General features: G+C 42.1%; 1 protein-coding gene across 1 annotated transcript in view; it reads right to left on the bottom strand.

Moving 5' to 3' along the window:
- Positions 1 to 11,715, bottom strand: part of SEMA3D (semaphorin 3D) — a 259,118-nt gene extending 247,403 nt beyond the window's left edge. Inside the window, exon 1 of the mRNA XM_030216329.1 lies at positions 11,323 to 11,715. The gene's annotated coding sequence lies outside the window, so the exon portion shown is untranslated. The remainder of the gene's footprint in view (positions 1 to 11,322) is intronic.
- Positions 11,716 to 12,274: the final 559 nt, after the last annotated feature.

The following is a 12,274-nucleotide window of genomic DNA, read 5'->3' on the forward strand; positions in this document are numbered from 1 at the left end:
CAATGCTACTACACAGACGTCCATGTCTCTTGTTCCCCCCCCCCCCCCCATTTATAATTTAGACATTTCAGTTTGTAAAACGGATGTTCATTCTGGACATTCCCAGTAATGGACATCCATCTCACATGTATTTTAGAGCAGGCTGTGTCATAGGAGCCAACTTTTCAAAATGATTGGGGGGTGCTGAAATTTTTTTTTTTTTTTACAGGTGGTGCATTCCCCCTCCCCCTCCTCCCTCTCCCCCCCTATCATAGTTTACTACCCTGTTTCCCCGAAAGTAAGACCTAGCAAATTTTTGTTTGAAAGCAGAGCCACCGAGAGCCGGACAAGGCCGCCCCCGGGCCACCCCCCCACCCGAAGTTGCCGGGCCCCCCTCTCCACCCACCTTCCGTCGCTCCCGGAACTAACCTTAAATGCCTCCTTTCACCTTCGCAGCAAGCAGCAGCAGGGCAAACCTCTCTTTCCTTCCGTGCCCCGCCCTCGCGGACGTTACATCAGGCGAGGGCGGGACATGGAAGGAAGGAGTGGCCTGCCCTGCTGCTGCTTGCTGCGAAGGTGAAAGGAGGTGTTTAAGGTTAGTTCCGGGAGCGACGGAGGGCGGGCTGGCCAACCCCGATGTTTCCTCGAAAAATAAGACAGCCCCTGAAAATAAGCCCTAGCGCATTTTTGGGGGAAAAAATTAATATAAGACAGTGTCTTATTTTCGGGGAAACATGGTACTTACAATGTCAACACAATACATAATAGAAGATTTTAATCGACAGTGTAGGGTATAAGCAAAGATGAAACACATAAATAGGTATGAGAGTAAAAAGAGTTATAAAGTAAGGTGACTGATTTAAAGAAAGGTGCACATGAGCTCAGAGAGATGGTTAAATGTTATCTCAGCTAGGCTAGGAGTGGATAAACATGTCTTGCTGTAGTATGTGCAGCCGTGTCACTCCTTGTGTGTGTGAGTGAGACTAACAAGTTAGTTAATTCTTCTTAGTTACTACTAACAAGTTGTGAACTGCAGATTTAACCAGGACTATTCATGTAAATACACGTTTTTAAAAACTTATCAATTCAAACGTATTTCCCTTTTTCCATCAGTCCATCTTTTGGCTCTTACACTAGCTAACATGGTCTGGTCTTCTCACTGGGCTACAGGGTAAGAAAGATACCATTATGGCATCTGCTGTGACTGTAAAGAAACTGCTTGCAAACTGATTTCTGAGTTATTTTCTTGACAAAGGCCAAGCCTGATAAAGGTCCTGCGTGTAATCATTTTCGAATAACTTTGAGCAAGTCAATTCATCGTCAGCTAGAATCAGGTCCAATACCCCAAAATGCTGCTGTAAGCTGTACTGAGGATTAAAATTGTGTGGTGTTATATCTGCTAAATGCCAATCAGATAACATGCCACTTCCTTGCAGCTTTCTCACCGGTAAAAGCTGCTGTCTCTCCTTCGCTTTTTGGGAGAAATGACGGCTTTGTGCCAGTAACCACCTTATAATACATTTTCCACAGCTCTCTGTCTGTTAACAGCTGCCTGTGAAAGATGAATCGACATAAAAGCACTTTCAGGAAAAGTGATGCATGCACAGCTTCGCTACGCATTAACCGATCAGATCGATTTTCTAAATCGGTCGTCTCAGTTCCATTTCTGCAGTTTGTGCTGTAAAAAATGCAGCATGACCCGCATGACTAAATAAGGAATTTGAAAATGTTCTTGCTCTGGGTTTTGGTGTTATTTCACTACCGCATGTGCTGCTTAAGAAATACAATGAGCTATGATAAACATTTTCAGATCATTGTTCAGTGGTCATGTTTCACTGGATCTTAAGTAGAAATGCTGAAAATGTAATTGTACTCTTAATGGATAAAGTTACACGGATAGCGTTGAAAAGCAGAACTAGAGGCTCATTTTCAAAGCACTTAGCCTCCCAAAGTTCCATAGAAACCTATGGAACTTAGCCTCCCAAAGTGCTTTGAAAATATGCCTCCTAGTCAACTAACCACTGGCTCTACAGCCCAGAATATCTCCCTGTCTGTGCCCTCCTGAATGCATAACTTTTTGACAGATATCAAAATGGCAACCAAAAGTTACATGAGGTTGACCCCGAGTTTTTAGCATAAACAATTTATGCAGTTCCTGCTAAAGTGAACCATATTTTGAAAGAGGTAAGGTTGATATTCAAAAGGATTTAAGAGGACTGACACTAAATCTATCAGATAACATCTGTACATAAATTTTGATAAGGTATTTGCTGAAATCGACTGGAATGAACTGTTACACTGCTGCAAATGCTAACAAAATGCACTTGCATGGTGCCAGCCCATTCCAAGACTAGAGGGGGCACCATCCGCCCCATGCAGGTGAAGAGGTAGGAGGAATCTGTGCCTGTACTGTGCGTGAGGAAGAAAAGTCACACAACAAAGGCCCACATAGGTCCCAGAGATAAGAGGCTTGGAGAGCAGAGGAGCCTCAGACTGTACAAGATCTTACATGCAATCAAGAATAAAGATACTACTGATAAATCCAAATGGAAGTCAGTCTTCTGACACTACAAAAAGAAGGTCGCGGATTCAGAACGTCAGTACTATAGCCGCCTAATAGGTCAAGATGATCTTGACAATAAAACAACTTTTCACCTTACATAAGTACATAAGTAGTGCCATACTGGGAAAGACCAAAGGTCCATCTAGCCCAGCATCCTGTCACCGACAGTGGCCAATCCAGGTCAAGGGCACCTGGCACGCTCCCCAAACGTAAAAACATTCCAGACAAGTTATACCTAAAAATGAGGAATTTTTCCAGTCCATTTAATAGCGGTCTATGGACTTGTCCTTTAGGAATCTATCTAACCCCTTTTTAAACTCCGTCAAGCTAACCGCCCGTACCACGTTCTCCGGCAATGAATTCCAGAGTCTAATTACACGTTGGGTGAAGAAAAATTTTCTCCGATTCGTTTTAAATTTACCACACTGTAGCTTCAACTCATGCCCTCTAGTCCTAGTATTTTTGGATAGCGTGAACAGTCGCTTCACATCCACCCGATCCATTCCACTCATTATTTTATACACTTCTATCATATCTCCCCTCAGCCGTCTCTTCTCCAAGCTGAAAAGCCCTAGCCTTCTCAGCCTCTCTTCATAGGAAAGTCGTCCCATCCCCACTATCATTTTCGTCGCCCTTCGCTGTACCTTTTCCAATTCTACTATATCTTTTTTGAGATACGGAGACCAGTACTGAACACAATACTCCAGGTGCGGTCGCACCATGGAGCGATACAACGGCATTATAACATCCGCACACCTGTAACATTAGCTTCCATTAATAAGGATGAACATTAAGAGGGGATAGGAGAACTGGTGAAGGGAATGTGAAATTCAGTGGAGAGATGTGTTGGTTCATTGTGTGTTCTGGTGTATGTGACGGTTACCGTGTGTCTGCTGATGCACATTCCTGCCACCTACATGGCAGTTCCTGAGTAAATCCCATTCCCAATCCACCACACACTAATCTTCAAGTGAGCAAACCCCAGTATGTTTGGAGGATAAATAGAGGGATTAGAGAAAGAATGGGTCATGAGAAACCCTTTTCCATTCTCACTCTACTATTTTCCAATTCAGGATCTGATTCTTATTATGAAAGCTAATCTATCTCCAATGACAGCTTCTACCTTGTCTCTAAAGGCATCTCCATTTAAATTCTTCCTGCCCCCTTTCAAAGAATTCCAACAAACAAATCTGTACTTTTAAGTGCTGCTAATTTTTCAACCTCAAATTCTAATCCAGACTCCATTACGTGCCTACACTATTGCCCTAAAGGAGTTCACTACATTACAATACAACCTCCTTTTGGTCACTCACTGACAGGTATCCAGGGTAGACAATGGTGAAAACAATGCTCTGGGCAAAGGTTGCTTTCAGCTCCCCCTTTAAGGGCTTATGTGACAGCATACTCAAAGTAACCCAATAGGGCAGACTCATAACATCTCCTCCCCCTCACACACACACAAAAAAAACCCCTTTAATACTTGATCCCCAGGACAATTGCTGAGCTTGTCCATCCCTTGCAAAGGTATCTGAGATTATTAAAATGTGCTACAACCATAACATGCATTATCTGACTTTTAGCACATGTCACAAGGGTAATAGCGTCCATTAGATTACCATAACACACATTAAATTAAGGTGCTATGGGATAATCAGTAATAAAATTCAAAGCAACTGAATAATTGAATAATACAGCTTTCATGAACATCGCAAGCTGAGATTTTCCTGTAAAAATAACACCAGCAAAAAATTGGCATTATTTGTCTTGGCCAACAGCATTGGGCACAAGCCATGGTCCAATGCTCCCGGACACATTTTAAGAGGGTCAGAAAATTGGCAAGGAAGCTGCTGATTAACCCCCCCCCCCCAATCAGAAACCCCTTTCCCCCAAATACCCCCTAACAAATTCCTCTTTCTGAAGAACCTTCAAAATCCAAAACCCCCCTCCTGATGCTCCAGCTGATCCAAAAGCCCCTTCCTATAGACACCACCCCCCATGACCAAATCTTCCCCTATCCTTGCAAAGGACTCCCTGGCCCACCTGGCAAAATCCCTGGTGTCTAGTCCACAGTTGCTTGTGCCCCTTGCTGGCACTGGCTTTAAAATGGTGCCACTGATATTAAATGGCTTCAGGGAGAATTTACAAGCACAACTTGCTAAGCATATTCTGTAAAGCGATACACGGAAATTCAAATGCGTGCTGCTGAAGAGAGGGCCTGGACATGGGCGGTTCTAAACATTATGCGCGCTGTTATAGAATACACCTGCTCCGCATCTAAGTTAGCTGCCGGTATTTACAGCAAAGTTTTACTTGGCATAAATATTCACAACTAGATTTAGCCACGCAGATGGGCCCTAGGAGTATTCTATAAATCACACCTAACATTAGGTGTAGTTTATAGAATACACCTAGGCATAATTTTTCAGTGCCGATTTTTATGACACCAAATATAGAATCTAACCCACAACGTGTACAAACTCAGTGTCAGAAAGAAAGATGTACTTGGCTTCCATCCACTGCAAAATTTCCCATAGTTCTAATTTAAGGGTGTTTTGGAATCTCATGGACTAATGCTAAGAGCAAGAAAGAGGAACAAGTAAGTCCTTTCTGATACTGTAAACCTGGACCAAGGACAAAAACTTACAAAAGGCCCTCAGACTGTGGAAAAGTGGGGTAAAGGAATCTTTTCTTCATCCTCGACACATCTTAAGAGTCACCAGTTCACCTGCCCAGTGAACCTGGGAGTATGAAAATCTTCAGCAGATCTCAGGTTTCCACTATTCTCACCATCAACATGGGTTTTATTTGGGGAAAATGCTACTTTTCACATGTGCAACCAGTTGGGTGTGTAAAGTTAGGTCAGGGCGATCTCCAGGTTCTGACTTGTTCAGTTATTTTTTGAATAATACACCACACAGATCAATTCTACTGCAGATAATGTTGATAATCTCAAAAAAACCACACTCGCAGTGAAACAGTGTCTATACTGGATAGGGAGGAAAAGTCTCAAACTGTGGCGAAAACTCAATGGATGATTGCACACAGTAAAAAGTCATCATAGACTAAAATAGCCCACATTAAGTGTATGAAAAGTATCTTCCTTTCCAACTCACCCTTAACCGAAGGTTACACCCTCTTGTCATGGTTGCCAGTGTCTTCCACACTCATTTTCCCTAGGCTTCAATGCTATCCTTCTACATTCTTTCAGGATTATTCTTAACTTCCACCCTTTAGTCCAAAAGCAACAAAATCACCCTCAGTGATGAATCAATTAACTGGAACATTACATTAACATTTTACAAATGGTTTTGGAGACCAGCCCACAGAAATGTCCCCGGAGGAACATAAACATTTATCAATTTAGTCTCACTTCAGCAATTGGTTTTAGTAAATAATGACAGAAAAACATGAAGACACATGAGTATTAGAGTTGTGTCATCTCAATGGCAGGCTTACCTAAGCACCATGAGCTCAACCCGGGGTAGAATTTAGAATTAGTCACACATTTTAGATCTGCACAATTATTTCTCATTTTTATTAGCTCCGTATTGACCCGTTGAAATAATGGCCATTGTGTAACTCTACTTTACTTTGGATTTGATATTATAAACTACTGTCTGCTAACCTCTGGAGCACAGGTGACAACGTCTCTGGACATTAGAAACATTTTGTCTATTAAAAAGATGTCCACAGTATAACCTACTTACCCTTATCTCCATCACTGCACAATATCTATATGTCCATCCTGGCCTTGCCTTCAGCACATATCTTTAGTGTGTGTCATGCTAACCCCTTTGTCTGTCATCAGTGCACAATCCACTCAATATTTAGAACTATTTAACCAGTCAGAATGGATGCTGACCGGTTAAAGAGCGCTTAACTGGCTATCTGCTGATTTCATAACAGACTATCCTCTGCTGAATATCCATGGTTAGCAACTGTTGGATAGCTGCTTATATCGCACAATATAACCAGCTATCTGCTGATTTTTAAACCGGGTTTGGTGGTCATATTTGGTCATGTCAAACCCTGGTATATCTTTGGCCAGTTTAAAGATAACTGGCTATGTCAATGTTCAGACTTAGCTGGTTATCTATAACCAGCTGAAAAAACCCAGATATTCAATGCCGGTCACAGGAAACAGCCCGGCGTTGAATAGTCAGGTTCAGCACGGACCACGAGAGACAGCCTGTCCATCTCCCACAGTCTGAATATCAGGGCCAATGTCTTTAGCATGTCCTGCTTATCTGGTGCCCCCATCACCATCGTTATTCAAGATTTGGGTGAGCCATACTTATGCTTTGCCCACATCGCTGTGTATAAATGGCCAGATTCTACAAATGCTGCACACACCACTCAATTGATTTGCATGCACATCTTGCTAGGCACTCTTCTATAAAGATCTGCACAGAAATCTTATAGCATGCAATTCAAAAGGGTTGTAGCCAGTGGAGAGCCATGGGTTGGTCAGGGGTGTTCACTAAAGATGCATGGAATACCGGAATTAGAAAAGGTGCAGAGAAGGGCAACGAAAATGATAAAGGGGCTGGGACAACTTCCCTATGAGGAAAGGCTAAAGCGGCTAGGGCTCTTCAGCTTGGAGAAAAGGTGGCTGAGGGGAAATATGATAGAGGTCTATAAAATAATGAGTGGAATTGAACGGGTAGATGTGAAGCGTCTGTCCACGCTTTCCAAAAATACTAGGACTAGGGGGCATGCAATGAAGCTACAATGTAGTAAATTTAAAACAAATCGGAGAAACTTTTTCTTCACTCAACGTGTAATTAAACTCTGGAATTCATTGCCAGAGAGTGTGGTAAAGGCGGTTAGCTTAGCGGAGTTTAAAAAAGGTTTGGATGGCTTCCTAAAGGAAACATCCATAGACTATTATTAAATGGATTTGCGGAAAATTCAGTATTTCTGGGCTAAGCAGTATAAAATGTTTTGTACTGTTTGGGGATCTTGCCAGGTATTTGTGAGCTGGATTGGCCACTGTAGGAAACAGGATGCTGGGCTTGATGGACCTTTGGTCTTTCCCAGTATGGCAATACTTATGTACTTATGGAGATCTGCGCCTAGTTTACACTAGCTTTCAGATGATGTAAATCCTTTCGCCAAAGTTGGCTGCGGATCCCGGTGCTACGTGCTATTACATAAAGGGCATCAAATCTGCAATGCCCATTGTAGAATATCGTTTGGCCCCATTTACTGGATCCAGCCCATAGCCCCCCCCCCCCCCCCGGATTCTATTTAGCGCGTCTAGCGTTCTGTGCCGAAGTCGAAGCATGTTTTATAACAATGTGCGTAATTTAATTGGCTTAACAAGCCAATCAGTGTTAACACTTAACAAGCAATAATGAGCACTAATTGGCAATAATTAGAATTTATGCGCACAACTCCCTAAGTGTTTTCTGTAATGCACTGCACCTAAATTTTAATGTGTGCAAGCAAAAGGGGCGTGGTTATGGGCATTTTGTGGCCATTCCAAAATTTGCACGCATTGTTATAGAACATGGCCCTCTGCACCTAAATCTTTGCCAGGATTTACACCACGTTTTCATTGGTGCAAATGGATGTGCATAGTTTTAGACGCTAGGATACCAAGTATATTCTATATACCACACCTAAATCTACGCACCGCTTATAGAATACGCTTCAGTGGAAATGTTTTCCATTTGAATTTTTTAATCATCATATATAGAATCTGGCCCAGAGTGTCTTGCTTACCCTGTGCCCACCAATGTTGATAACGTGGCATACTCACTGTCTGCCCAGCGTCATACTACATCATGAACTGGCAATGGGTATAGGATAAACCAAGCACACTTCAGACCCTGTACAGTGATGGAGGAGAATCGATATTGGGACACCCAAGAGATACCACTTTTTTAGGGGGTCATGGATTTGATATACTGCCTTTCTGTAGTATAACCCATGTACCCATCTACCCAACACATATCCAGGAAACAACGACAATGACCTAGACTACATCTCCCACCAAATTTCCATTTGCTTATCCCGTGTCCCACCCCCTCCCGCCTCCAATGCTCACCTACCCTTGCTCATACCTCTCCTACTCCCTTCACCCTTGCCCATTTCTACCTACCTATCTCTTATTATTTCTGCTATACTTATATTTTCTCTATCAATACTTTGTAATCCCTATTACTATGTAAGCCACATTGAACCTGCTTTGAGTGGGAAAGCGCGAGGTACAAATGTAATAAATAAAGTTGTTTTCATTTATAATACGCAGGTACTTTCTCTGTCTCTGGAGGGCTCACAATCTAAAATTTGTACCTGGAGCAAAGGAGGGTTAAGTGGCTTTGCCCAGGATCACAAGATGCTGCAGTGTGAACTGAACTGAGTGGAGTATATTAAACTATTCAGCCATCAAATCCTCCATTAAAATACGGGCATTACACCACACTACTGAATTTAAGTGGAGGGGGAAAAAAAGCCTCAGAATTTCAACTGAAGTCTTTCAAGAACTCATCATGTATATTGAATTGACTTATGTATTTACTTTATTGGCAAAAAAACCCTCCACAATTATAAATGCAATTCTGAAAAAAACCTTCACAGGAAATAAGAGGGAAACTTATCTTTAGAGGTTCCCAACTGGTCCTTCTACCTCCAGCGGCCAGCAGTTTTGCAGTAAGCGGCATCATAGCGTCAGAGGGTCTCATTATCAAAGCACTATGACTTACAAAGTTGTATAGGTTACCACATAACTTGGTAAGTCTAAGTGCTTTGAAAATACACCTAAGCTAGACTCCGTCCTTGCAATATACTCATTGCTCTGCCCTGAACATATTGCAAGGATGGAGTCCAGCATCTAAATCGCATATCCGCATTTTAGTAAAGAATTTGATGTTTGAATAATTGAACCCAGTATCCCAGGTCCTCAGCCCACTGTACTAACCACTAGGCTACTCATTCACTGAAGGTGTGCACAGATGCTGCAATGAGGGAGGAAAGGGGATACAAAAGGCACAGTAAAGACTGTACAGAGCAAGGTGACAATTTAAGTCGCAGACTGTGCCATACTATGGACTGTTATTTGAATATTTTTACAGCTGTAATCGTCTGTTGCCTATGTTCAGCTTATTCTTGCTGCGCATCACCTTGGGTGAATTTTTTCAGGAAGGCGGTAAATAAATCCTACTAAATTTAAAATGTTTGACTGCTTCCCTAAGCATATACCATAAGGTATTTGTAGACCCAGGAAATGGAACAGTATTTCTACCTCCCAGCATCAACAGAAATGCCTTAAAAACCACTCCGAATCCTCCACCTAATTGCAAAATAATGCCTCCTTTTCTGGAAAAGAATTGTTGAAAATTTGTCACTGTGGCAAATCCATGAAAGTTTCCCACTGACGTTTGGCTTACTTTGACATTTAGGAAAAATAGCATCAGACGTTTGCCATAACCGATAGGAAACATGCAAACCTTGCCTGAAGTGAAACCAGGATAAACTTCACCTTGTTCTCTCTCCCAGAAATCCCCTATAAGTAAAAACTTTTCCTGCTAAGTTTCCTGATACACACTAGTGTAATTAACCCCCCCAGAGCTGGGACATGCTACCATCAAAAATAAAAGTGCTATTCTATAAAGTTAGGCACAGTTTATAGAACAGCGCTTATGCCTGGGAATCACAGCTGACTATAGGTGCAGCCATTGGTGCCAACTGAAACATGGTTCAAATGTATGCACTTAAATTAGCTGCGTCTCCCCCCTCATTCTATAACAATGCACATAAAAGTTAGAATCACCCCCATTCCGCCCATGACCATCTGATTCCTACACCCCTTTTTTTGAACTCATGCATAAAATTTAGACGCGGATCCCGCACCTAAATTTACATATGTATATTTCAATTAAATCTAATTAGTGCCAGTAATTGGTTAACAAGCCAATTATCACTACTAATTAGCTCGTTATTCAAATAAATTGCGTGAACCCAAATTTGCACGCACAATTTTAGCAACCTTTATAGAATTAGGGGTCTATCACATGAAATCCTTTGGAGGGGGTTGTCTGTTGGAGCAACAGGAACATATCATAGTCTAAATACCTCTGTCATACCGGAATTTGCGTTCACCATCACGGTACTATGTAAGCCACATTGAGCCTGCAAATAGGTGGGAAAATGTGGGATACAAATGCAACAAATAAAATAAAAAATACATACATAAAATTTACGAGTTGCCTGTATAGAATTCATCACTCCATTTGAAAGGCGGTAATTTAAAAACAAAAACTAAACTCCAGTTTTATTTAGTGAATATCCTGCATCTGCTGTAATACACTACAGGGGAAAAAAATGTCCATAGATAGAAGAATTCCTTTCCTCCTTTCAACTGGGCTCTGATATGATAATGTTAAGTTACATCAGTGGCTCAGAAAATTCCTGGGGAATTACACAGAACCTCACTGAAGTGCCCCATCGGATTATGCAACTTTTCCATCCTCTCATTCAGCTTTGAAGAGCAGTAGCAGTTATTCCAATGCTGCCCAGTACAGGACAGTCTATAACAAACATACATGTTACACAGTTAAATGTCCATGTGCATAGATCATAGCCACACAAGCATCAGGCATGCACATACGTGTAGTGAGAGCCACATCCATGTGTATTACAGGACAACTCCAAGCAGAAATTGCTACAAATGCTACAAATAAAAAAAAACAGACACTTTCTAATGAGGGATTTTACCATCAGCTGAAACTGTATGAATGAAAGGAATTAAAAACTGCAGATAAATGTGTCCTTACCTTCTTCTTAAAGCAGTTCCAGAGCAATAAAAGTCCTGGGTTAGATAAGGAGTCTTTGGGTGTGAAAGTCGTCCCTTCCATAGACTGACGACTATTTCACTGAACTGTGCAGAGGGCGCTGCAGCCTGAGAGTCCCTGGGCGTCCTCTGAAATTAAGCTGAAACTACCAAGTGAAATAAGGACTTGACTGGATGTTCAGCACGTTGTCCAGCGTCCTGCAGTTGCTGTCGTTCTCCAGCGCTCGCAAACGCGCATCTGTCTCCCCAGTGAGCAGGGGCTGGTATTCGTCCAACTCATTCATCCACTTTTGTCAACAAACTGCAGCCAGCCCCAGGAATCCCCGACTCTAATTACAGTGTGTAAGGCTCTGCAGGCAGCAGACACACACACTGCAGCCACTCAGCAAGGTGGGACGGTGTGCAGTAACTGGAGATCGCCTAAGCCAGCCTTCCAGAAGCCCAGACAGACGGAAATTTACAGAGCGCTTCCTCTCTAAGGCCCGATGCTCAAAGCTTACCGTGCTTGATTCAGATCAGTTCAAGCCTAGCGCATACATTATTCAGCGTCTAATGCTCAAAGAGGTTCTGTGTTGCTTTTACCGTTTGTGCTAACAGCTACCGATAATCCAATATATTATAACAAAAATGAGCATTCCATGCAATGCACAGAAAGGAATGTCTAACTTTAATGTACAAAAAATTTTCCGCCGGTCTGGAGGTGTCGTTTCATGAGAGCGACTCTCGGTGGAGCAGTCTGCTTGCATTTTTTTAATAGTATCTACACGTATGTGTGAAATACATCATGTGTATGTATTATGGACTAGATTCTATATATATGGTACCAGAAAAATTGGCGCTGAAAATATTTCCAATTAGGCGTATTCTGTAAACTGCGCCTAGATTTAGGCACAGTTTATAGAATACGCCTAGTGGCCATGCCAGTGCCTAACGCT

The sequence above is a fragment of the Microcaecilia unicolor genome, chromosome 10 (genome assembly GCF_901765095.1).
Source record: "Microcaecilia unicolor chromosome 10, aMicUni1.1, whole genome shotgun sequence".
Lineage (NCBI taxonomy): Eukaryota > Metazoa > Chordata > Amphibia > Gymnophiona > Siphonopidae > Microcaecilia > Microcaecilia unicolor.